Source organism: Suricata suricatta, chromosome 1 (assembly GCF_006229205.1).
Source record: "Suricata suricatta isolate VVHF042 chromosome 1, meerkat_22Aug2017_6uvM2_HiC, whole genome shotgun sequence".
In the NCBI taxonomy this organism is placed as follows: Eukaryota; Metazoa; Chordata; class Mammalia; order Carnivora; family Herpestidae; genus Suricata; species Suricata suricatta.
In genome coordinates, this window is record NC_043700.1 from 1708516 (window position 1) to 1733748 (window position 25233).

At 45.0% G+C, this 25233-nt stretch overlaps 1 pseudogene; it reads right to left on the reverse strand.

Moving 5' to 3' along the window:
• Positions 1 to 20262: 20262 nt before the first annotated feature.
• Positions 20263 to 20616, reverse strand: LOC115286584 (annotated as a pseudogene).
• Between the last annotated feature and the right edge of the window lie 4617 nt (positions 20617 to 25233).

A 25233-nucleotide genomic window follows, 5' to 3' on the forward strand; every position in this document is an offset into this window, starting at 1 on the left:
CGATATTGTTCCCTTACAAAACAACAGATCCTCATTGGAAATAGGATTCCATTTACCTTTACCTCTTTCTTAACGTATTCTTTGTGTATTATGAAAATAATGTAAGGCAGAATAGAAATCATTTAATGATGATGTTATTTAAATAAGTGATAGGATGCTCAAAAAACTCATTTATCATTGGACAAAAAGTGATGAATTTTCTATAATTGTAACTTTCTACATTGAGATTTTATACTAATGTATTTTTTTTCCGGGTGGATTCTACACCAAAGTGTAGAAGTTCTGAGAGAATTTTCCCCCCCTCTGTAGTACTGAGGAAGGTCCCTGTCCCTTCCAGCCGCCTGGAAATCAATATGGTGTTTTAATGCACGTATCCATGAATGCAGATTTCCGAACAGCGCATGCACTTGCTAACTGGACCATCTGCCTCATAAGAGTAGAAAAATAAATTTCCTTTATTGAAACAGGGTCAGATCCCAGGAAGAAGAAGGAAAGGGGTTATTTTACTCGTTACCATTATCTTACAATGTTCTGCTTTTTTCTTGATCTCTCCAGTGCAAAACTCTGACTTATCTGCAGCATTTTCATGTCGTGTGTGCATACATTTGTTCCTGCAAAACCTTCTTCATCCATGTCTCCAACTCACGGGGGAGCGGAGCCTGGGTGGGAAACTCACCCGGAAGGACTCCTGGGAGCTCTTCCGTAGAAAAGCTCTTCACACCGGGTACCTCAAGCTAATCCCCCGCGGAAGCTTGGCCCCAGTCTTCATGGGTCGAGGCTTTCCTGTTTACTGCACTTGAAAGTGAGAGCGATGGTCTTGAGGTCGTGGCAGGCCTTGCGCCCGGGCCGCACCAGCCTGCGCTCAGCGTTGGGCGGATCCCAGGCGTGGCTCTCGCCAGCACCCCGGAAGTAGATATTTGGATTGTCTTCGCTTCACAGCCCAGGAGACCGGGGTCTGGAGAGCTTGAGTAAGCGGCCTGGTGACACAGGGCCAGCAGGGGAGGGTGTCAGGACTCCACTCGGCCCCTGGAAGGCGTGCCCCGAGCCTGCCCGCGCTGAGGCTGCGATGTTCTCCTCTGCTTCCGGGCCCCATTATGGTTGGTGCGTCCTCCAGCGCTGTGGCCCCTGAAAGGGGAGTGGGGACAGGCAAGTCACGTCCGCCTGAAGCATTCGCTGGGCCGTCTCTTCCCCTTTCCCGGAAGACGACCTAGCACGGAGGCTGCTGGAGCCTGAGAGGGCGGGGTCCGCGGTGCGCCGTGACGTCACTTCCGGCCAGACTGCAGCGGCCCGAGTGCAATAGTTTAACTGCAGAGCCTTACCCAGCTTTCATTTCAAATAATAGAAGACCTCGTCACATTGTGATGAACACGTTTTGTGCTTTTGTGTTTGAGTAAAATATAAAGGTGGCACCAGCTAGTAAGAGTCCTCTGCTGGGGCACAGGGGTGGCTCAGTCGGTGGGTTGAGCGGCCGACTTCAGCTCAGGTCAAGATCTCTCGTTGACCCTGCGTCGGGCTCTGGGCTGACAGCTAGGAGCCTGGAGCCTGCTTCATTCAGATTCAGTGTCTCCCTCTCTCTCTGCCCCTCCCCTGCTCGTGCTGTCTCTGTCTCAAAAATAACATTAAAAAAAAAAAGAGTCCCTTGCTCAGAGTAACTCATAATTTTGTTATTTAAATGTTCCCTGTGAAATCTTATGTCCATGAAATTTAGAAGAAGACAGTATTTTTATTGTAAGATTATGTGAGTAAATATCATAAAATGGAGATCTTTTTGTTGAAATACCTATGTTTGAGGTCTTTTCAGTACCTTTGTTGAGATGATTGAGATAAATGGAAGGCAAAAATGGTTACAACTGCAAATATTCTTCCACCACCCTTTTCCTTTAAAGTCTTTACTTATTCTCTAAATGAAAAATTAAACATCCATTTGTCAAAATATGCTTTTGAGGGAGAAGCAATTACCAGTAAATTAGTGAAAACTATGCCTTTATATGCACCGAATCACACTCCAGACAGATTCCCAAAATATCATAAATACTATGAACTGTTCACATACATTTGAAATTTCAGATGGTAACTAATTATTTTAATAGCAAGAACTAGAAATATCAATCAACTCTAGGACATTCTCTTCAAACATAATGCAAATGGATACTTTGCCTTTCAGGGCTGAGAGCTATAATCTCTTCCCACCATGAAACAACAAACCTATAGCATGTAACTGAAAGAGAGGTATTTTAAAATGTGCAAATGAAGATACATACATTAAAAAAATCAGAATATAATTTCAAAGAAACTAAATCCTATTCGTTCCTAAACATGGTTAAATAAGGTTTATTTAAATGTATTTCACTGATAGGCAATATAAAGGCAAGTCAGAGTATAATTCCTTTCCATTGGACGAGGAAACAGAAAAGCTCCTTTGTAAGAAGGACATAATTCTTTCCTCTCTGCGTATGATGTTGATCAACATTTTGGACGTGAATTTCCAAAAGGGCTTAGCATCTCATTTTTATCCTTTCCATCTTGCTCCAGGGTCTTTGAAGTTGTTAGAGGATTTCTCTATGCATTCTTGGGAGTTTGGCAAGAAAAGAAATCTATTTTCTATGCTTGGGGATCTGAGATAGGAGCAAATTATGTGATCTGACCATGCAGAAAGTGAGTTTTGAAACTGCTCTAAAGCTAGGTTATCTGTAGGGATTTTCAGCCAGCAATGTTGTCCTGAAAAACAGAAAGCCTTCTATTCTTTAGTTATCTGGGTATGTGACTTATCTGTCTATGTTTCTTTCTTTGCCTCTCCTCAGAGAATGATAACTTAATATAAGGTTATCTACTGTAATGTAGACACATGAATCCAGTGAAAATAACAACTCCACCTTGCTACAAAATGATTTGGGGCATGTTTCCCTTAACAAGTGTGATGTATGAAGACAATGTAGAATTTGCTTGAGTGAAAGGTCCATCTGGTCACGACAAATAAAGTTTTGCATCTTCCAAAGGAAGGGAGAACCCGAGAAGAATCACTTCACATGGAGCAGATGCAAAACTCTTTTTAGAAATGTGATGGCTGGGGGCTCCTGGGTGGCTCAGTTGGTTAAGAAATATGATGGCTAATTTTGTGAGTCAGATTGGCTAGTCTTTGACACCAGTGATTTGGTCGAACACTAGGCTAGATGTTGCTATGAAGGAATTTAAAAAATTTTTTTAATGTTTTTTTATTTATTTTTAAGAGACAGAGAGAGACGGCGCGAATGGGGGAGGGTCAGAGAGAGAGAGGGAGACACAGAATCTGAAACAGGCTCCAGGCTCTGAACTAGCTGTCAGCACAGAGCCAGATGTGGGGCTCGAACCCACGAACTGCAAGATCATGGCCTGAGCTGCTATCGGACGCCCAACCGACTGAGCCACCCAGGCACCCCTGAGGGAACTTTTTATTAGGATAACTGACATTTCAATCAGTAGACTTTGAGTAAACAGATGACCCTAGTAATATGGGTGGGACTTATCCAATCAGGTGAAGCTCTTAAGAACAAAAACTGAGGTGTCCTGAATAAGAAATTCTGCCTCCAGAACACAAAATAGAGATCTTGCCTGAGTTTCCAGCCTGCTGCCCTGAAGGTTCCAGATCCAAGGCTGCAACATCGATTCTCTGGCTGCTCGGGAGAAAACACTACGGCAGACGGAAGAAGTGGGCGCATTTACAGAAGATCAGCAGTGGACGGAGGGTCGTTAGCGGATCTGGCTGAACCCAGGCTGTAATCGTGCCTTCAGACGGACCCCTAGGCTTAGCCTGAGAAGGAAGACCCTGATCGCTCACCGTTCTGCACTGCTGGGTGACTCTCTCCCCAGTGTCCACCTCATTTGTGGCACATGGGAGAGATGGCGGGTTTGTCTTCTGAAAAAACGAATGCGGAAGGACTCTGGAGGCCGGGCACAGGGGAGGTAACAGTGAGCCCGAGGCAGATGGAGCGGGTCATCCAATCTCTGCAAATGTACAGTGAGAACAACCCTCTTATAACCTTTATACTGGAAGGTTCTTCTGTCGAGAAAGTGGGTGGCCACAGAGTCGATCCCTAAGGACAGCCCGGCTTACCTGAAAAGTGAGCTCCACCAGCCAGAAACGCTCACCAGGCCCACTGAGTTTTGAAAGACATTACTAGTGTGTCCCTGTGAGAATAAACTGAGGGCCCACAGACATCCGGGACACAAAAGACATGAAATGAACAAAAACACACCGGTAAGTCTGAGGAAACACAAGCGACGAAGATACAACAACTGGAGTGAGTATTTCCAGAGAAATCAGAAAAGGTACTGTGTCTGTGAGTCAAGAACCAGGTGTGTAAAAGGAACAGGTAGACAAGCAAACTCCTGGAAGGGGAAATATGGCGGCTGTAAGGAAAATTCATGGGACTCAGAGGAGCAACCCTCCATAAGTTGAGCAAAAGCATTCAGAGAAGCAGAGACATAGGGTATTTTTGAAGTCAGATGGAATTGTGAACAAAATAGTGTGGAGGTAAAATAAGGTATTACAAAAACAGAGACTCTGCCCTGGAGAGCATGAGCAAGAGAGCAACGAATGTTAGGAGTAATCGGAGAACATGGAGGCTGAGGAAACTCTGGATTTTCTGGAGGGACGAGGCCTGGCTCGCTCTAGGGTTCCTGGTGGAGTTTAGTCACAGGTCAGTGTTAGGACCAGAGATGGGGAGGAGCTGGAAATGGGCCCGTGTGTAATGGGGAGTCGCTGACTGATGTTGAATTAAGGGCATGAAGCATTGCACACTATTTTTTTTTTGAGAGAAAGAGAGAGGAAGTAAGCAGGGGAGGGGCAGAGAGAGAGAGAGAGAGAGAGAGGGAGAGAGAGAGGGAGGGAGAGAGGGAGAGAGAGGCTCAAGCAGGCTCCACACTCAGCCTGATCCAGGCGTCCATCCCACCACCTTGGGATCATGACCCCTGTCGAGGTCGGGTGCTCAACAGACCGAGCCATGAGACGCCCCGCATCGCACACTATTTTATTACCTCCTTGTAGACAGTCAGTCACGGGTGCCTGCCCTTCCGAATGCTCCCAAGGACATGAGGAGTGGAGTGGGAATGGCACTCCAGAAGGGTTTCCACCTCCAGGTCGGGGATGCAGGTCGGGGGGAGGGGGCGAGGGGGGGCAGAGGCAGGCACCTGGGATGCGCAGTGGCCTTGCAGCCAAGGGTTTTGGACGAAGCATTAGGAAGTGTGAGGATGGAAGGAAGACTCAGGGAGATGAGTGTCCGGTTCCGTGCGGGTGTGAGCCAGTGGATGGATGATTCTGGAAAAGGGGGGTCTGGGAGAAATTCCGGAGACAAGCGAGCTGATGTGGTCATGGCTGGGCACTGGGGAGGCTCTGGCGTTCACGCAGGAGGCCGTTGATCTGGGGCCCCGCAGGCAGGGAATGAGGTCAGAAGGTGAACTAATTCAGAGTGACAAGAGGTAAGGTGATGGGACATCTGGGCATGGAGAATAAGTTGGTGTTAAAAAGAGGCCAGGTCCAGAGGAGACGGGGGCCCTGCCTCCCACAGCCTGCTTGTCCTCTGGGACAGGACGCGGGCTGCAAATGACAAGGGCACGCGGGCAGGGCGGCAAATAGGACTGAAGTAATGGGGGCTCTGAGCACCTGCTCGCCACACGTCAACCTGTTAACACAGCAACACGGAGAAGCCTCTTCTCCTCTTCCTCCTCTTCCTCCTCTTCCTCCTCCTCCTCCTTCTCCTCCTCCTCCTCCTCCTCCTCCACCTCCTCCTCCTCCTCCTCCTCCTCCTTCTGTTTTATTTTTGAGAGACAGACAGAGTGTGAGCAGGGGAGGGGCAGAGAGAGAGGGAGACACAGAATCCAAAACAGGCTCCAGGCTCCAAGCTGTCAGCACAGAGCTTGATGCAGGACTTGAACTCACAAACGGTGAGATCCTGACTTGAGCCGAAGTCAGACACCCAACCAAGGCGCCCCAGGAAAACCTCTTCGTGAGCTCCCCCACACAATCACTAAGAACACAGACGTTTGTTTCTCAGTAATGCTGATTAATAGAGCAGGTAAACACAAAACAACGTGTCTTCCTCCAGAAAATTAAAGGGTGCACTGAGGCATCCGTGGAAGAGGACGGAGAGAATGCTTTCTTTCCAGTTCTGACGCTTCGTTTAGGTATTCGGCTTTCAGCAAACAGCTGTTTTTTGTGCAAGAAGAAGATGTCGTTTTTATGAAAAGAGTATTTTCTTTACCGAAGGATATTCGTTTGCATAATTATTCAGAGCTTATGGGGTGAACTCCCTGGGTTCTCCTCTCCCACTGCCTTCAGGAGCCATCGGCCCCCTGCTGCCAGGTCAGTGGCCGGTGTCCCCGACCACAGGTCCCTGTCAGGCACAAGCAATGACCTCTTCCCCTGCAGGTGGAGGAGCAGGAAAAGCCAGAATACCGAGTGTGTTTCGTGCAGTTGTGTGCATCCAATGAACTTGAGTGTAATGTCCAAGATTAGCTTACCAATCAAACCATTTTTTTCCCCTTAAAACTCAAGCTGTGTTCCTCTCTCAGATTTAAAAACTAATGATACCCATCCTGCGTTCTGCATCTATATGGCACTTCTGCGGGTGATTGATACGGCTCTTTCCAAAGCATTTTAGCTCCGCAGCCCTAAGCAGAAATAGTCAGTTGAAATATGCAATTATGAGGTCACGTGGGTGAGGGCACTTTTCAAGAGAGAACTTTAAAAGGTGATTTTCCATAGCTCCTTCTTCTGATTTTAAATGTGAAAGGTCCTCAAGAATACTCTTGCCATTTCCTCCTCCAGTGTGTCATCTCTTCAGTAACTTGGCAATGTCTGCTTGCGGCCGGTGTAAAATACAACACACAGACAAGACACTTTTCAGAAACTGCTTCCCACAGTTCTTCTTGTGAAAGAAGCAAGAACAGTGGGTCTAGATTTTCCAAATATTTCTATAGAAAGGCTTATGCCATTTTCATTGAAGGCTAATGATGAGGCGTCGGGTTATTTAATAAGGGCTAAATCGGCCTGTAATGTCTCAAATGGTCCCTGAGTGGTAAGTACGGAAATGGAGGGTCAGCCCCAAGTTATCTACCAGCTGCCTCCATGGTCAACCTTATAAATGTGTGTGCAAACCACTCATCATGAGATTCAAAGTCAAAGAAAGATGGAATCGCTTATGTGATTACAGCTTAAAACGACAAAAATAAGTTCGAATTAAGCATAAGTGAGAGAAGAGTTGGATAAAGTTGGACAAGCTTCATTCACCAATAGAGTCACCATGTGATAAGACACCGGTAGGATAACTTGCAAAAATATATATATTTGTATACATCACCTTTAAAAATAATTTCACAGTATTACACCATAGGCAGGAAAGACTGTGCCCATTTTCTTCAGGTGGTGAATCATGTTCATGAAGGTTGAGTCTCCAGTAAATAACGGACTGCAGTTCAAATCAAGACCCTGCACATCCCACAGGAGCTGGTCCGCCATTAGATACTGTGGGGTCTAGACACTCATGGCAGGGATATTCACATATACTTAACCAGAAATGGTTTATGGCTTTGCGTGCGTGCGTGTGTGTGTGTGTGTGTGTACATGTATGTGTAGGATATATATGTTCTTTTTGGGAGTTACATGATTGGTGGTCCTCAACAAATCTATGTTTCAGTTTTGCAAATTTACAGGGGTGCCTGGGTGGCTCAGTCAGTTGAGCATCCAACTGTGGCTCAGGTCATGATCTCACGATTTGTGGGTTCCAGACCCGAGTTGGGCTCTGTGCTGACAGCTCGGAGCCTGGAGCCTGCTTCAGCATCTGTGTCTCCCTCTCTGTGCCTTTCTTCCATTCATGCTCTCTTTCTCTGAAAAATAAGTAAACATTAAAAACATTTTTAAAAACCTCAAATGTACATTTAAATATTTCAATACTGATTTAATGAGAATGTGAAGGTTGAAGGCAATTGAGTACAAAAAAAAAATCCCTACTCAGGATTATGAAAAAAGTTTGGATGGAAATAGAAATCTTTGTTTACAGATTCTATTCCTTCTTATCTTGACACAATTTGCATGACTGGAAATGGAGTGTGGATCTTCCATGCAATTATTTCAACAATAATTTACTAAGCATCTCAGATGCTTCTGGGAGCTTCTATTCAGAAAGCACTAATCGCCCTACATTGAAATTAGGTGCATTGCGATTCACCTTCTGCTTCATGCCGCACTGCTGTCCTCAGAAGGCTGATTCCTGGGGGAGGAAACAGGACAGACGTGAGTGCCTCTGCCGTGTGTGGAGGTCTGTGGTGACAGGTCCTGCAGGTTACTTAACAATGAAGCTGGTGGGTGTGACGGGCCGCATTCCAACAGTGCATCTGCGGCTCATCGGTGAGGACGTTCCATGTTAGGGTTCAGGAGTCCGGAATGGGCAAGACGTGGACGGGTCAGACGGGTTGGAGTGACTGGGTGGCTGGGCCGTGCTGAATGAGAATGGGGGCGGGGGGCTGCGCTGCCTTGTGTCTCTAAAGAGAAACGTGCAAATGTTCCGAAGCCTGAGCTGTCAGCATCGATAACCCATTTTCTGAAAATGAATGAAGACCAGAAAGGGCGTAATTGCAAACCGCTGACTGGAGACAAGTCATATCCGCTGGGCAAATGGTAACACAGTGCTGTTTTCCTCTGCAGGTGATGAATGTGGCTTTTAAAACTTGGCGGGGACCAAGATTCACGCTGTGGCTGCTCCTTGTCTCTGCGGACCCATCTGTGTGGGAGCAGAGGTCACGGCAGAGGGCTGGCCACGCGCCTCTTTTTCATGCTGCCCAGAGACACCTGTTTCGCCATAGGACGGTCAACCAGTCCTTAGTTTGCTTTCCCCATGTTAGCATGAAATGTGATATAATTGGAGGACTATGATTTGAATTAAAGTTCCCTGTGAGAAGTTTACTTTCACAAGCCCCTTAAACTACAATCTTTGACAGAATATCACGTCACTAAAGACACGCCGTTGCGTGTGCCTTTCACCAAGGAAATGCCATCCTTGATCTAATCAGAGGACCTCTTTGCCCCGCACGGTGGCCACCGACTTGGCACACAACCGGCTCATGGGCAGAGGGCCCGTGGAGATGCCCATCTGGATTATGGATTTCCAGTACAGTATGTGTGTATCAGGCAGGGCGAGTTTTCATAGATTTTCCCGAGTAGAAATGATGAAGTCGATTTCTCCTTCAATATTTCATTGAGGTCTGATGGGCTGAAAAGCAGCAGCACAGGGGGAAGTAGATTTCTGAAAGCACAGACCTGTGACCGCGCAGATTATTTCTATCTCCACGTGCCTTGGCTTTTTTCCCTCACTAATGAAAGTGCTTGTTTTTGCACGTGAGGTGGGGAGTCAGCAAGGGTCTCCTGAAATACCCATGGTAGCTGTTGTTCCTCTGCTCCGGAGTCTTCGCATTCTCTCCGTTCTGTCCCCGCTTCTTGTCAGACACTCGGTTACCAGGGCTCCCGCCCACTCTGACATTTGTCTCTTCACCTCCGATCTGGGTCTTTCACAGAGAAAAACACTTACAATTGTGATGAAGTTCAGTTTGTCACGTTTTCCTTTTATGGATCAGGCTTTTGTTGCGGAGTCTAGAAACTTTTCTTGTCTAATCTTAGATACTGAGATTTCTTTTTTCCCTAAAAGTTTCAAAGTGTGACATTTTACATTTGAATCTTCAATTCATTCTGAATTAATTTTTGTATAAGGTGTGAGGCTTTGGTGAATATGTGCAGATATATTCTATAGATACCCTAGTGTTCTAGCATCATGCACTGAAAATGCCCTCTTTCCCCTATTCAGTTGCCTTTGGAGGTTGGTAGAAAATCAGTTTGGCACATTTGTGCCAGTGTGCCTCCAAGTCCCGCCGTCAGTTCCCCTGATCTGTGTGTCTCTTCCTTCGCCGAGTCCACAGCTCTAACCCCAGCACCTAAGATGAGGCTTGACATTGGATGGTTGGGTCTCTCTTTTGTTTCATCTTATTTTTTCAAAATTGGTTGAGCCACTGTGGTAAAAAGCTACTGTAGTTCTTTCGTCTTTCACTGGGACATCTGAACAAAATTCCTGGCCAATCCACCAACCTTAAAAAAATCTGAAAGAAATATCAGCAAAACAGATGAAACAACCTCTGGAAAGAAATGGAGATTCAGGGCAAAGAAGGTGAATTGCTCACGGAAGACCCTCATTCTCCTCCCAGAACACAGGGTTATGTCGGGAAGCGGCTGCCCATCACCTTGGTCACGCAGGGTGTGGAATTGGCGAAGGGGCTGCGAGGGTGAGAGATCTGTGCCAAATCACAGCCTGGCTCATCAGAAACTTCCTGTCTGATCACCCATGTCTTTGAAGACAACCCCCATATCACAATGTTAGGAGCCACCAATCAAAAATGAAAAAGTAAAAAAAAAGAGTCACATGACAGACAAAGCCTGGGTTTTTGAGTCACTATTTGGAGATGTCCTGGAAACAGGAGCACTTGCACTAGGAGGAAATGTGACATACATGACGGAGGACCCAAAACAGTGGAGTGTAATCCCAGGAGCTCACTGTTCATTGTGGAGGGAAAGAAACATTACAAACAATCAGAGCTAGTAGTTTTCCAAGGGATGTTGTGGGCGACAAAGTAGGGCAAAGCTAGATGTCCCTGTACTGGTGACTTCTGGTTTTTACCCTGGGAGAGGGGGGTCGCACATGGCCACCCCTTTTGACGCTGTGAAACCGTAGACCTGCTGGTGTCTGCTGCTCGCTCCCACCCGCCTTTCACGTGTCTCCCTTCAAATGCATTTCTGTAGCACACTTGACATCACCTGCTTTTCCTGGTACTCAATATTTAGTGCCTGAAAAATTGTAGGTGTTCAATGAGCTGAAAGAATCAACAGCATTATCCAAATAGCAGCCAGTTTTAGCTCTATCAGGAAATTGTTATTATTTCGGGTCTTAAAAAAAACCCTTTAGGGGCGCCTGGGTGGCTCAGTCGGTTGAGCATCCGACTTTGGCTCAGGCCATGATCTAAAGATGAATCTATGCTTGTGGGTTTGTGCCCTGCATCAGGCTCTGTGCTGACAGCTAGCTCAGAGCCTGGACCTGTCTTCAGATTCTGTGTCTCCCTCTCTCTCTCTGACCCTCCCCTGCTCATGCTGTCTCTCTCTCTCAAAAATCAATAAAACATTAAAAAAGTTTTTTTGAACTCCTTTATTTTTGAGAGGAAAGGAGGTGCTGAGACAGAGGTTGAGAGAGAATCCCAAGCAGGCTCTGAGTGGTCAGAGCAGGGCCCAAGGTGGGGATCGATCCCAAAACCATGAGATCATGGCCTGAGCCAAAACCATGAGCTGGATGCTTAACCCACTGAGCCACCCAGGTGCCTACTATTTAGGATTTTTGAACATCTTAAACTTAGCAGAGAAATTTTCCATAGTCACATGTAAATGTGCTCACCAAAGTGATCTTTTCACGATCTACAAACAAACAGGCCACTTCAAAGTCTTCCATAAAACACAGTGGAGGTCTGAAGTCTCACACTGGGGGTTTGTAATAAGTAATGCGGTTTATTATTGGTTATGGATCAAGTAATGGGGACCCCACTCAGGGTAACAAAGAATATTGAACAAATCTCACCCCCAAGTCTCCAGTTGTTAGGGAACCTTCATCGACTTTCAGTGTGCCAGTTGTGGTTTCACTGGACGAATTAGCACCTCTCTTAGAGGACAAATCTTATGTCCCAAACCTTCTATTTCCTCTTCCGTGGAGAAGTAGATTTTCAGCAGAAACGTCTGAAACCTGCAGAGATCATCACCATTTCTGTACAACTACAGATGTATTTTCACTTTTGCTGGAGCAAAATGGTGCTGCGATTTTTTTTTTCAGTATGTAACCTAGAAATTGTGGGTATTGTGTCCCTGATTTCTGCAGTATCAGTGCATGGGTGCTTTAATGGTGCAAAAGATTTTAGGGTCATAAATTAATTATTTTGAGAAAAAATAATTAAGCTCTGGATGATAATGCTTTGTTTTAGAGAGAAAAAAGAATGATTCTACATACCTTCAAAACAAGTTATCAGTTCAGTATTTTCAAAGACCACTAGGTAAATTATAAACAGTTTAGATGTAATATTTTCGTCTCAGGTATAATGATATAGTTAGAAACTTACCCTGAAAGTCAAAGATCTTCTTTTTTTTTTAAAAAAAAGAACTGCTGGAAAGCACTCCTCACACAATTTATACACAATATAGAAACTAGTGAAAAGAAATCAGTATTTATATCAGAGTAGAAATTTAAAGGTATTAGGTCACCAACCTTACAGAAACACTTCTTATCACATACTTTGTTATAAATTATAGGCTCTTTTATATGAGTTGACCTTTATTTGAAAAGTTGCTGTCAATTGCACTAAAACAATATGACGTATTACAACAAGCGTTAGAGACCATGATATAAGTAGGTCTTGGAGAGTGAAAGGAAAGTGTGTGGGTGCTTTTAGCTCATCTCTCCCTCCCCCCCCCACCCTCATTCTCTCTCATCAAATGGGTGGAGAAATGCACTTGCTAAATCAGTAGCTTCATGATATGTGCTGAGTGCAGTACTGAATTGCCCTGAGAAAGAATAAAATATCTAGAAGTGTGGCAGCGATCAAAGTCACTAATTATGCCATGCTTTGGTTTTTCCTCAAAGATAACGTGTCTTTCTCCGAGCCCATCACATGTGCTGTAGATCACTAGGAATTACAGCGTCAGCCTCTGGTGGTCTGGTGGTCTCTACAGCTCCTCCTTTACAGGTGTCACAGGGAAAAGGAGGTCCCCCCCAGCTTCTACCTGGGCCGCCCACAATGTAACGGCCAAGGGTCACGAGCTGCTGTGGCCTTCTGCTGTCGGTAGTCTCTCGTCCATCCACGCGATCAAGCCTGGAGGACACTGCAAGATGAGTGCGTTGTGCCCAGTGCCTTGTGAGATGGACTTGGGCCAAACCCTTTCCATCCCTGAGGAGCTAAGACCCCACGCCGAGACCGGTGGGCCACAGGGCATTTCGGGTTGCCATGGGCTCCCGCGGAAGTGCTGGTGCCACTCGCTCCCAGACCGGAATGTTTTCCTTTCCCTGCTACACATATACTCTGATGAATGGCCTGAGTTCTTATTGGAAGGATGGGAGGAGGGTTTGAAGATGGATTCCAGATGTTACCTGGTACTTTCCTCGCAAGCCCACAGGCTCCCTCTTGGCAAGGTGATGGTTGATCGGGCCTTGGGGATCCTGTGGGCCACAATACTCTCCTGTGATGACTCAGGTAAAGTCATCAGCCGTGACCCCAGAGCCCTTACCTGACTGTGCTCAGTGCCCGTGCTCCCTGATGGCTGACGGACATTCTGTTTCCTCACGCCTACACGTACCTTCCTGGAGATTTGTTATCTACACGTGCTGGGGGTCCGGGACCAGTGCTGCTCTGTTTTGGTTCTTCATCTATTCATCAAGAAAGCGGTTACCTGTGAGAAGTTCTTCAGTGGTCCAGAGAAGAATTCTTCAAACTGGTTCCGTGGACATGGTCTCAGGGTGCTCCAAGGGGATTTGACATTCTTCTGTTTGTCTTTCTATCAAGTGAGTAAATTTCTCCAAAAAAAGTTTTTTTTCTAGTGATTATGTGCCTGGAATGGATGTTTTAGTACAGTGTGCTTTGTTAGATCAACGTTTTCAAAATTAGAGGGGATGAGTCAGGCCGAAGATAAGGAAAAACAAATGGAAAAAGTTAGAAAATTTCTGCATAAGAAAAGCCATCTCCTTTAAATAAAATGCCTTGTGGAAAATTTGAAGTATTTTATAGAAATATAAAACCCCAAAAATATATTGTTTTCTTAGATTATAACTGCAATTGAAACCTTTTGACTAATGAATTCTTGCCATATGATGTATTTAAAACTTTGTAGTTGTGTAGATTACATAGACAGAAGCACGATTTTCAACTATTTACCTGACGTAATTTATGGAGAAATACTTACAGTTGAGCCCAGGACCACACCGGGTTGAAATGTGTGGGCCACTGACACACAGATATTTCCCAATGAATACAGTATATACTGTAAATGCATTTTCTCTTCCGCATGATTTTCTCAAGCTTACTTTATAATAAGAACATAGTATGTAATACATGTACCATACAGACTATGTGCCAGTCAACTGTTGATGTTATCAGTTAGGCTTTGGGTCAATCATGGGAGATTAATAGTTAAATTTGGGGGGTGTCAAAAGTTATAGGTGGATTTTTGACCAGATGGACATCAATGCCCCTAATCCCTGCATTATTCAAGGGTCAACAGTACACAGAAACTAACATTCTGCTGTTATCGGTGTGCTAAAAAGTGGGAAAACTGAAGTGAGTCATTTTATCAATTAGAGCTTGCAATCAGGAGATGACATAATGCTAGGAATTACAGGTCATGTGAGTTACACCACACACGGGCACGTCAGAGCAGCAGGCACAGTCCACAGTGCGGAGGACACAGGACACAGGACAGTGCAAGGACAGAGGAGACAACACAGGGCTCACGGACCCAGTCCTGTGCAGAATACACTCCAGGCCACTCAGCACACAGCACACAGCCCACGGTGCGCACGGCACCGGCTGCTCAGCACCCAACAGTTTTAGAGCCAAATAGGTCAATTGCTTACCCAATTTTATTCTTGTCAATTTTTAAAAAGTTTATTTACTTATTTTTGAGAGAGAGAGAGAGAGAGAGAGAGGGAGCGAGCAGGAGCATGAGTGCGGGAGGAGCAGAGAAAAAGAGAGAGAATCCCAAGCAGATTGCACACTGTCTGTCAGTGCAGAGCCCAACACTGGGCTTGAATTCCCAAACAGTGAGATCATGACCTGAGCTAAAATCAAGAGTAAGACACTTAACTGACTGAGCTATCCAGGCACCCCAATTCTTGTCATTTAAAAAAATTGTAATGTTTATTTGTTTTTGAGAGAGAGATGGAATGCAAACAGGGGAGGGGCAGAGAGAGAGGGAGACACAGAATCTGAAGCAGGATCCAGGCTCTGAGCTGTGAGCACAGAGCCCAACACAGGGCTCGAACCCATGAACCATGAGATCATGACCTGAGCTGAAGTTGGACGCTCAACCAACTGAGCCACCCAGGTGCCCCTATTCTCATCATGTCTTTAAGGCTTATATATATGTATTTGATATTTGTCGGTCAACAGTTTTCTATAGTAATAAAGTTTTGATAATAAAACATATAAAACCAATTTTGACTTAAATGTCATTTTGACTAATATAAGAATAACTTTAAACACTGTATGAAGGAAGATTTAAATTTAAAAATCAAGCAAATGCCACATTTCGTTCAGAAAAACCCATGATCTTCAGGGGAAAAGCTCTGAAGGGATTAGAGTCCTTATCTGCCTTCTTCATCCTCACCTGCCTGGGGCCGCAGCACCCAGGGGGTGGGGTTCAGGCTCGAAGACAAGATAAGGGGAGCGCGGCTCCTGCTCCCTTGGGAGCTGTCCTCTGGGACACTGAGGACTCCTTGCCCCTAAATGCAGGCCTCAGTCCGTAGTCCTGCTCCTGCTGGGTCTGCCTGAGCTCTGGCCTCAGTTGACTGCTCCCTGTTGGAAACAGCTCCCTTCCGGTTCTGGCCTCTCTGGCCTGCCTCTCCTCCTCTCCTTCCACACCCTTGCTGACCTCTTCAGTCTGCCTTGCTGTCCCCCTTTCTCTCTGCCCTCGTGTGGTGGGTGCCGCAGGGCTCAGAACGCACACTTCATCCCCATCTCTCCCTCTCCCGACAGTAATATCACCCCATTTGTAAGGAGGGGGCTCCCGAGTGCACACGTTCCCACACCTTCCCTGTGTTCACGGCCAGCACTTGTGTCTCTAGCAGGTGTCTCCGACCCCAAATGCCTCAAGTTGAGTTTCTAGCCGCCCTCTCCAGATCCTGCTTCTCCCAGAGTATTCCTGATCTCATCTCTTCTTGATCTTCCAGTTTCTTGGGCCCAAACAGTGGGCTTTCAGAGGATCAGGAATGCAGACAGCCCGTAAGTCAGGAGCTAAGGGAGACCTAGTTGGAGGCTGATGCACTGACCCAGACAGTAACCAGTGTGCCTTGGATGGAGCGGCGGGAGGGCTTGGAAAGCCAGCATGTCCTGGTGACCGGCCAGTTACTGGGATGAATGTGCGGAAGAAAGGCAAGCTCAGTTCTAGTTTTTCCTGATGGCGCAGCCATTGTGAGCGAGGCGCTTTGGCTGATCTGTCAGCCTGGTGGCCTTGCCTGCCTTTCCTCACCTCAGTGGACAGCTTATAAACCTTTCCTCATCACCACAAGAAGCAAGCAATGCATATCTTGGGTGGTTTTTCTGATATTTCATTCATGGCAAAGGCTCCACTGTTTCTGGTTGGCCAAGGAAATAGTTTCATCTGCCTGCTTTCCAAGTCCAAGCAAGTTTTCCAAATGTCCTTCATGCTTCTGGGCAAAGGCTCTTACTTGTCCGGTCAGTGGCTTGACAGGCTCCACATTCAAGAGCAATCCAGTCTCCAGGTCTCTTGCACACTGTTGCGTGATTCTCTACCTTCCACCTCATGGTTTCCCCCCACTTTTTGTGCCGAACCACCGTCTCTTCCCTGCCTCTGGCCCCACGCAGGCAGCCCGCGTCAGCAGTGGGGAATCTCACTGTGACACTTGTCAGCAATTTACATGCTTCTTTAAAATTTTAAACCAAAAGAATCCAATATCAACTGGAAAGCATAATTAATCATGGCTTTCTGTTCTCATTTGCCAAGGGAAGAAAACTCTAGAATGGCCCTTAGTGAATGTTGGACTTGCAAGCTGTGACCTCTCTTCTAAGACGGGATAATTAGAGAGAGAGCTTTTGTGCGGAGCTTCATGGAGCATCTCTCCCCCTTTCCGACTCCCACCTGGAAAACTCTGGTGAATGTGACTCAGTTAAGCATCTCAGGAGGAAAATTTATATCATTTAACCTAAAGTAAATAAATGAATAAGTCAGTACATAATTAGTTGGTGAATCACCTCACTTTTCCTTTAGAAATGGAATAAATTTATACTTTTAATAAGAGTCGGAAAAAGAAGTCAAACTCATGAATATATTTTTACCACCCAAGACCCCAAAACTCATCTAATTGCTACCCGCCCCCCCCATGAGCTAGACCCATCTCCCTGTCCCCTCACCTGCTGATTTCTGCCTTGCTGGGAACAGTTCACTGGGGCTCCTCACCCCCTCAGGCTCCCCCTCTCCCAGCTTGGAGCTGCTCTGACCACCTCTGAGTGCAACACTCTCTTCAAGCTCTGTATTTCAGACTATTGGGGTGAGGCTTCTGCTAAAGCATGAGACAAGACCCCTTGCTTTCTCTGATGGAGATGGAAAAGTGATTGTGTCAGACTTTCCATGTGAGGTGGAGAACTTCCTTGCTGAGGTCTTGCCCCATGTGGGGCCAACACAGGAAGTTTTCCAACTCATTACTTCTCCACCAGGGATTTAAAAAATGTTGGAATAATCTGAGTGTGATACACTCAGTGGGCCCAGTTTCATAATTGGGCTGGATCGTTATATTAAAAGATTATAAATCCAGGACTTTCCCTACCTATCCCCCGTTGCCTCTCCCACATACTTTGCCCCTGACATGTCTCGTTTTCCCACCTCATTCCATTCCCTTGGTAAATGCTTGCGGTTTTTCTAAGCATTAGGATTTTAGGACTTGGCTATCTGCTTGAATGTGTCGAAGAACACTGGGAAACACAGAAATAAAGAAACGTATTTCAAAACTTAGATTCGGCTTCGTGCTAATGGCACCTTGACTGGAAAGCCCAAGTGGAAGTCAGGCATTGGTCCAATTGGACCGAACTGGGCAAGTATTTGTACTTGCCCTAATAAAAATCAATCATTTATCTTTTTATTTTTGCATGTTCCCTAAGACTAAGCATTGTGCTTGGAAAGGAGTAGTTGCTAAGAAAATATCTTGAATGAGGGCCTGTGAATGTTATTATTTTGTGAAATAATGGACACGGAATGGACAATCAGAGCTTTGTCTTTCTGTTTTACACACACCACGTAACATCAAGTTCTTAAAACCAACGCCAAGTAATTATAACTATTTGCATCTCAAGTAATTTACTTTTTATGTTAAGAACATGGAAACAGGCCCAAGGGGTTTATAATTTTTTAAATTTTATTTTACTCTCAGTAAATTGGAGGCAGAGTAGAAGGAGAGATGAAGGACGCTGTGTTGGATCTCTGTGGTGCTCTCATGGCTGGGTGCTTGTTCTTATGGGCCTTTTAAGTTTGGGGTAAACATCTCATGCCTGTAAAAGAAAAAAAGGGCCAAGAATTATCTCTTAAATTCCAGAATATTTTCTCTCTGAGGTTTCTGTTGTCTAAAACTGAGTCTCATTTGTCTTTTTAAATAGCCGTGGACTACTTTTAAGTTACAATTTTAGGACAAGAAGGAACTACGCTAAGGGTTTGTGTATACAGTGCTCTGTAGGCCTGGCTGTGTGTTGGCCTCTCCAGCTGTAAGATGGGCTTCTGAAAGACAGGACTCACGCCTTATTTTGTAAGAATGAATATTTGTGTACAGAGGACATTTGTATACAGCACTTAATTGGCTAGTCATGACCTAAGTGGATGACAAGTCCGATAATGATAAAAACACAACCAATCAGTGTATTTAGACAAGGGTCATAGAGCCCGTCACCTGCAGAAGTGGTTCTGGTGACGCCAGGAGAGCCAGCGGCATGGGGCCACTGGGGCAGCCCAAACCCCGTCCTCCTGGGCGCGGAGCAGCTGGTCGTAGCATCTGCAATGTGGGTCCCGTCTTGCTGAGCTCTTGCTTTTCAAAAGAAATTAGGACGGATTTTCATGAGCTATCATCTAATTTTTAAACACTGGTTGTGAACTGAATATGTTTTGTAAACAATCTGTCCATGAAATGAAATGTTCCTGCAAACCTGATGTGGCCTGAAGGCAGCTCCTCTGAAACCTCTTTGAGAACAAAGGGTCCTAAGTGAGGAAAGCAGAGCTCGGAAGAGGTGGAAGGACGATGTAGATGGGAAGTAGCAAGGAGAGACGGCAGTCCTGGGGACAGAAGGGCATGCTGTGGAGAGTGACGGGAAGGACAGAGACGTGTGAAAAGGAGGTAAAAGCCGAGTGAAGGCTGGGGGCGGATGGAGACAATTCCCTGGTACTGCTTCTGAGGCCCCATGAACAACAGAGCGGCCGTTTAATCGTGTCTGTTTCTCCCGCTAATTGCAAATGATCCAATATAATGGCATACACTGCTTAGTAACTGAAGGGGAGACACACATTTTGAAATAACAGCGTGTCCCATACACTGGACAGGACTCTGGGTTTCCCTTGTACCGTCCGTTTCTTACTTGTGGTGAGTCCCACTCAGCCGTCTTTCCTCCTCCCCACCCATGGTCGCCTGGCCCACCGTGGTGCCGAGTGAAAGTTTGGTCAGTGACTAGGCCCTACCCTCGCTGTTTCACACAAGTCATCTACAATATAGAAGTCATCATGGTCATCTTGGTGTTAGCACATTGTGTCATATCATGCGTTTATGGTGCTTGTGTCCCTGGTGAATCTTCATAAGCTTAATATAAACGTAGTATCTGCTACAGGAATCTCTATGGTGATCTCAATCGGGAACATTGAGAGAGTATGTGCTGCTCTATCTTCTGTTTATGTCCTTTCTCCAAATCACAAGCAGAAGGATTATGAAAGCGGGGAATGAATTGGGCAGGTTGCAGACAATGTTCCTCTGTATTTGGGCAAGTTTCAAGTGGAATATGGAAAGCAGACTCTGCAAAGACATATGGAAGTGTGAAGGAGAAGACTCTAAAGTGACCGGCTGAGATCCAGTTCAGGAAAGGTCCGTTCTGGGGTGCGGAGTACACAGTAGTTGTTAGAGCCTCATCTGAGTCTGCTTAGGCCACCATATGACAGAGATTCACTGGCTACAGTCCGGGGTGGGGTATCTGGGATCAGGTGTGAGCAGGGCTGGCTCCTCCTGGCGCCTCTCTTCTTGTGTGTAGACGCCATGGCTCCCATGCCTCACATGGTCATCCTTGTGCATGTCTGTGTCCTCTTCTTAAGAGGACATCCATCACACTGGAGTGAGGCCCACCCTCATGGCCTCCTTTTACCTTAGTTACCTCTCTTTGTTTTCCTTCGAGGTATTTTATTTGCATGTGTGTATGACACCCCTAGAAAAGGAATCCCGGAATTTTCCCTGCTCTGTGTTTTCATCTTGCTTCTTCATGGTCCACGAAGCCAGTTGAGGTGGTTAGTACATTGAAACCAAACTGGAAGGATGGGGGCAGATTATCCTGCCATTTTTCTAGATCTTTGAGTTGTACATCCCATCTGGGGCTGGTCACTCCGCACATGTTTAACCTGCCCGTGAGGTTCACAACAATATTCCCATCTCTGTGATCATCAGTGGTTTCAAATTCACCAATGTAAACATGCTTCATTATCCCAGTTAAAGACTGGAGGATGACTTTGGAGCAGGGCCTAATAAGAACCGGGTGTTTGCTTCTCTTATCAGCATTGTTGCTGGTCTCAGGAACATCTTCCAGGACATTTGTGTGTGCCATTATGTAGGCACAGAAAAATGTTGGAAAGAGTTCAGTCATCTCTATAAAGGGCCTGTCTCCAAATGCAATCACATTCTGAGATCCTGGAGGTTAGGATCTTCCATTCTTCCATTAGTGATACATTGAAAATAACATAGCAATCCTCTAAAATAACATGGAATTTAGTGCAGCTGTTGGAACACAGGCCATAAGAACTGAAATAGATATTACATTTTTGACAAATGATCACTGAGAGATCCTCTACAAAGAACTTGTCAATTAGGTTAAAAATGAGGTTAGCATTACTGTGGTGTAATGCCACCTTACATGCATGTGGCAAATGGTTACAAAGACTTGAAGGGACTGGTAGGTAAAGTTTTGGGCTGTGGATTTAGAGTTTTGAGTACCAGTCACACATCTGTTCTCTGATCTTCAAAAGGTGCAACATCTGTGAGCCTCCATCTTCTCATATATCAATTTAATGATCATTATAATCCTGTCAAGCTCCAAAAAATATGGTTGCACATGCAGATGAGTTGGGAGATGCCATATTTATAGAGCCTGAAAGTTTTATCTATTTCCCCCAACCGGGAAAACCAACCAAAGAAGTTTTCCAGTGTGTTTGGGGAGGTCAAAGAGGGACATGGAAGAAAGACTCACAGTAGTCACTTGGGAGATGAGACTGTGGTGGAACAGAGAAATGATGTGGGCCTCCCGGTGGGTCCAAGGGTCACTGGAAGAAAGCGGTCACAAATATATCATGGGCCACCAAGCATGGCTGTGAATTTCTCTCCCTCCTGTGATTTTAGAAGAGTCAGAACAGTGTGAAAATACCTTGTATGTCCCGTGAATGTACTAGGTTGAAAGATACGGAGTGGCTAATGTTCATTTTGACCTCCAAAGTGGCAATTTCATAGGAATCAGCTGAAGACATTCACAGTCATTAGGAACACTTATATTTAATCTTTTCCTGGATCCTTATGTGATGGGATTGAGGATTAAAGGAGTCTCATTCATCAAGTTATTTCGGTAACAATTCACAGTTGGGTGTGATTGCTTTGTAGGTTGAAATTCATTCATTTTTTTGTTTCCTTCCTAAAAAAATTGCCCCCTCTTCTTCCATTCAGCTGTTAATTATTGGTGTTTTCCAAATATCTTCATTGGCTGTCCTCATTCACATTAAAAAATTTAGGGGCTTTAATTTTTAGAGCAGTTTTAGGTTTACAGAGATATTCAGTGGAATAATATCCAATATTACTGAAAGATTGGGTGCAGACTGTTTCCATATTTCCCTCCCTCTCCCCCATAGCATGTCCCCTATCATGAACACCATGCATTACTTGGTATCTGTGTTATAACTGATGTGTCAATATTGATACATTACTATTACCCGAAGTCCATAGTTTACCTTAGGACTCACTCTTTGTATCACATGTTCTATGGGTTTGGACAAATGCGTAATGACATGTCTTTGCTTTCAGTAGCTTACAGAATAGTTACACTGCCCCCAAATCTCTGTGCTTCCCCCACTCATCTCTCCTTCCCACTCACTGGCGACCGCTAATCTCTCTAAAGACTCCACAGTTTTGATTTTTCAGAATGTCATACATTTGAAATCACACAGTATAGAGTCTCTTTAGGTTTGTTTCTAACACTTAGCAGTTCCCATGAAGGTTTCTCCATGTCTTTTTATTTGACAGACTTTATTTCTAGCTCTGGATAATATCCCATTGTTTGGATGGAGCACTGTTTATCCATCACCTATTAAAAGACATCTTGGTTGCTACCAAGTTTTGGCAACTGTGAATACAACTGCTATAAATATTAATGTGCAGATTCTTGTTGGGACATAAATTTTCAACTCATTCGGATAAATACTAAAGAACCTCATGGCCAGATCATATGGCAGGAGTATTTTAGTTTTATAAGAAACCACCACACTGTCTTCCAAAGTGTCTGCACTATGCTGCATTCCCACCCACAGTGAGCAAGAGTTCCTGTTGCTCTTGGTCCTTGCCAGCACTCGGTGTTGTCAGCGATTCTGATTTTAACCATTCTAACAGGTGGGTAGTGGCATCTCGTTGGTGTTTTAATTACACACCATAGTTTTACTCCAAAAAATGTTAGCGGGCTGAACAGCTTATACACACTGAAGATTTCTAAACTTGGATTCAGCCCATTCAGTTCTTTCTAACTATGTTAAAGACAGCTCCATCCTTCAGGGACCTCGAGTTAAACATTTTCTAAAGTTAGCTCATTTACCTTTGTGATTCTGATCCTGATGGTTCCTGATCTTCTCAGGGCATGGCTGTTGAGAGTCATGGTCAACAGCACCCTCTCTCCTAGGACCCCCTCTTTCTTCTCCCAAGGCTGGACTACCAGGAAGTGACAGCCGTCAGTGGCTTGGAAATCAGACAGAACTGAGCTCAGTTATGGCTTAGAATTTTCTAGCTATTTGTCTGACCTTAGTTAAGATTCTTGAGTCCTTAGCTTCCTCAGGTATGAAATGGGTCTAGTGATTAAAAAGTACTTAGGAGAAGAAATTAAGATAATGAAGATAAATATATTTCATATTGCACGTGAAATACATATTAGCTCTTGCTAGTATTAAATGTTTCATCATTTATTCTGAGCTGAGCACGTGTATTTCTCCTGCTTCCTCCCCACCCCATCCCTGCTCCCCCATCCGCCATTTCTCTCATCATTGCTGTGCTCATCTTCCTCTTGGACTGTCTTGCTGTCATTGTCTCTGGCTGACTGCCTATCGTGTCTTTCTTTGGTCATTTCAGACTTTTGTTAAAGCACTGTCCCCCTCTAGCACAAGACCGAAGATATAATTTCATGCTTAAAAATCTTCCATGGAAACCAAAATCATAATCAAGTCCTCAATTGTTTACAATGCTTACAACAAAGACCTAACAGCCTGCCCTGGAAGGCTCTCTGACTTTATATCCATCCAGAGGCAGCCAAGTGCTTTGGCTTGGACTGCTGTGCAAGTCCCAGCATCCACCACCCGCACGCCCATCATCTGCTGGTGAAGCCTTGTGCCCATGCTGGCCCCTCGAAGTATCGGCTCGGATGCCAGCTGCTGGTTTTGTTGTTTGGTTTATTCTCTTAGCAAATCTGCAGTACACCACACCATGGAATTAACCCTGTCACATCTCCAGAACTTATTCATCTTGTAGCTGAAAGTTATAGCCTCCCCCAACCCCACCCCAACAGTGCTCCTGTGACTATCCGACATTGGTTGTGGTGATTACTTCATAATGTATATCAAACACCAAGTTGTGCACCTTAAATACACACAATTTTTGTCAGCTTCATAATGTATATCAAACACCAAGTTGTGCACCTTAAATACACACAATTTTTGTCAGCTATTTTAATCAAAAAAGCTGGAAAACATACAATAAACTCTTCGTTGAGACTCCCCAATTCCGTCCTCCCACCAGCTTGCCTGTTCACCCACTGTGCTTCTTCAGATTGTGTTCTGAGTTCCATCTGTCTGCTTTTCACCCGCGTTCTCCTCAAGACAGGGACCCCTGGGCACCTGGTAAAGTAATAGGACACTCTTTTTTTTTTTTTCCAAATCAAACTGATGACTTGATCAATGTTGCAAATAACTGTGTGAAACACTGGTGCATTAATGAAATAAGTCAGGCAGAGTAAGGCAAATATCCTGTGATTTCACTCATATGTGGAATTTAAGAAAACAGATGAACATGAGGGAAGGAAAAAAAGAGAGAGTGTGAAGCAAACCATGGGAGTCTTAATGATAGAAAACAAACTGAGGGTTGATGGAGTTGGGTGAGTGGGGGATTGGGCTAAATGGCTGATGGGCATTGAGGAGGGCACTTACTGGGATGAGCACTGGGTGTTGCTATGTAAGACATGAATCACTGAATTCCATTTCTGAAACCAAGACTACACTGACTACACTGTAGGTTAATGAAGTAGAATTTAAGTGAAAACGTGAAAAAAACAAAAATATTTCACATTTCAGCATAGAGAGGCTTTAGAGGAGAGCATGAGGTCATTTATTTCTTTTTATTTTTTTAAATATTTTATTGTCAAATTGTTTTCCATACAACACCCAGTGATCTTCCCCATAAGTACCCGCCACCATCACCACCACCTCTTTTTCCCCCTCCCTCTTCCCCTTCAACTCTCAGTTCATTTTCAGCATTCAATAGTCTCTCAAGTTTTGCATCCCTCTCTCTCCCCAACTCTCTCTCCCTCCTCCGCTCCCCCTGGTTCTCCATTAGGTCTCTCCTGTTTTCCTGCTAGACCTATGAGTGCAAACATATGGTTTCTGTCTTTCCCTGCCTGGCTTACTTCGCTCAGCATGACACCCTCAAGGTCCATCCACATTCCTACAAATGGCCATATGTCATTCCCTCTCATTGCCATGTAGTACTCCATCTTGTATATATACCACATCTTGATCCACTCATCAGGTGATGGACATTTAGGCTCCTTCCATGTTTTGGCTATTGTTGACATTGCTGCTATGAACATTGGGGCACATGTGCTCCTATGCATCAGCAGTTCTGTCTCTCTTGGGTAAATCCCCAGCAATGCTATTGCTGGGTCATAAGGGAGTTCTATGGATAGTTTTTTGAGGAACCTCCACACTGT